This window comes from Octopus bimaculoides, chromosome 6 (assembly GCF_046866305.1).
Source record: "Octopus bimaculoides isolate indiv1 chromosome 6, ASM4686630v1, whole genome shotgun sequence".
Classification (NCBI taxonomy): domain Eukaryota; kingdom Metazoa; phylum Mollusca; class Cephalopoda; order Octopoda; family Octopodidae; genus Octopus; species Octopus bimaculoides.
In genome coordinates, this window is record NC_142933.1 from 3,090,965 (window position 1) to 3,093,464 (window position 2,500).

Genomic DNA, 2,500 nt, shown 5'->3' on the forward strand with positions numbered 1-2,500 from the left:
CAGGCTGGAGCAATTTGTTCGCCTGGAGTCATCGAGTCGGGTACCCCACTGTACCGCAAGTCAATAACGGAAACACGTATAAGATGGAAGTTATATGCGTATGTGTGTGTTTGCAAAAGTATACAATCATACACACACACACACATACGCACACGTACACTCATATACATGGATACGCATACATAAGGCAAATATTTGCTACTACTCTCACGACCCAGCAACTAACCGAAGGAGATTAACGGACAGCATCTTGGGAATTTTGTTAGAAAGATGTGAAATTACTAAACTGATACCGTAACAGATTCATTTGATTAAAATATATATATATATATATATATATATATATATTTCCTGTTGGCATACAGCATGACTAAATCGACTTAAAACAGGTGAAACCTGTGTCATATTTTGATTAGAATGTAAATATATTGTTTCTGCGACACATGATCAAACTCTCATGATAAAGCATTTTCCACTTTTTGTGTTTTTGATATAATTTGCAACAAAAAGGCAGCGAGCTGGCAGAACCATTACCCTCTCGAAAAAAACCCCAAAAAGTGTTGGGTGGTATTCTTCCGACTGAGAAATAATCTTGCCGAAGGACACAACGCTCCACCGGGAATCGAACGTACGACATTACGGTCGTGAGCGTTATACTCTGACCATTAAGCCACGGGGCCTTCACTGAGCCGTGTATAGTCAATGGATGATTTGCAGGTGTATGTATGCGCGTGTATATGTGTGTATAAGTTATGTTACATTGGGAAGAAGCTACATAGAAGCATGGGGAAATATAGTTTATGTGTGTATGTGAATATGTGTATATATGTTGCGCGTGCAGGCGAGAGTGTGTTGATGGTTTCCGTTAGATGTTTTCTCTGTTCGGTATAATCGACATTTATGAGACCCATTGATGACAGCAGTGGCGTATTAATGAGCGGCGAGTTCATCGTACAATATTTTTTGGCTTGTACCTTCAGATTTATTTAAACAAAGGTGTGATTTTGCTTTTTGTGTGTTTTAGATTTTACTGCTTACAAGGTTTTAAGGCAGAAACACATTTATTTTGTTTCTATATCATCAGTTGAAGAAAAGTAGGCTCAATATATCAATGAGAATGCGGCGTGTGTGTGTGTGTGTGTGTGTGTGTTTAAAAGTACAGTGTGTCTGAAGTCACTGACCATCGTATGAGAACAATGGCCGTTGAGCTGAGATCCAAAGTGGCGTTTATGGAGTGAAAAAGAAATATAATGCAGTTCTCGGCAAAACTGCACACACACACACACACACACACACACACACACACACACACACACACACATACACGTACGCGCACACACACAAATACATGCACATATATATGCATACATACATGCACACACACACACACACACACACACACACACACATACACACACACATATATATAATATATAAAGAAATTTTTTGTCGTGAAGAGATTTTTACCTTTTAAATTAATAATGCAATTTTAGTTATAAAATATGAATGAAGGTTAGAAATTGAAACGTGTGTAGGTGACATAAAGTTGACTATTAGATAAATAAATTGTTATTTCTGTGTTCTCACTCCCTATCTACTTTATATTATATTATATTATATTATATATGTATGTGAATGATTAAGATAAACACACGTTTGCATTATTAGTTTCTATGAACGTTTCACCATTATAACTGATTGGAACCGTTCCAAGGTCAGTGGAATGCTTCATCAGGGAACATTTTATTTCAATATATTACACATAACTAAATGCAATAAATAGTTTCCTGATGATTCGAGCTAATATAGCATCGGATGGCACTTGGCACATTAGCAGCAGGGATCTATGCAACCACAATGGAACCGTACGTAGGGACGAATAAAGCAATCTTGTGTTTGTCTAAGTCTCTCCAACACTTGCTCCGTATGTTTTAATCAGTAATATAGTACTTAGTAGAGTTGTTACTCAACCTCTACGTTAGAAGCTGTCTGGATGATGAGAATCTACGCTGTGTTCTAAATATAACAATTGCAGTCGTACATGAATTTGTACACACACACACACACACACACACACACACACACACACGTACATATATAAATGTATGTCTGTGTATTAAACCCGCTTCACACTTCTATGTCTGTATATTCTTATGTCCGTATATCTGCTGCACTATCTCGAGGCTATCCGTTTCCTGTCTATTTATCTCTCCCTTTTATATCTGTCTCCACATCTGCCTCTGTATCTCTGAGACAATATGTAATATAGCTTCTTAATTGTCTGTCTTTTCATACGTTCATTTTAACATCTGTCTCTCTATGTCTCTCTCATTAGACAACTATACCAACATACATACACACGCGTACATACATATATAATTAGTCATACACACGTATATATATACATATTTGCCCACTATTACACACACACACACACACACACACACACACACACACACAGACACACACACACACACACACACATATATATATACATATA

At 37.0% G+C, this 2,500-nt stretch overlaps 1 long non-coding RNA gene across 1 annotated transcript in view; it reads left to right on the plus strand.

Annotated features, from left to right (window-relative positions):
* The window catches only part of LOC149134909 (uncharacterized), a 246,121-nt gene that overhangs the window by 117,495 nt on the left and 126,126 nt on the right, over positions 1–2,500 (plus strand). The window lies entirely within an intron of this gene.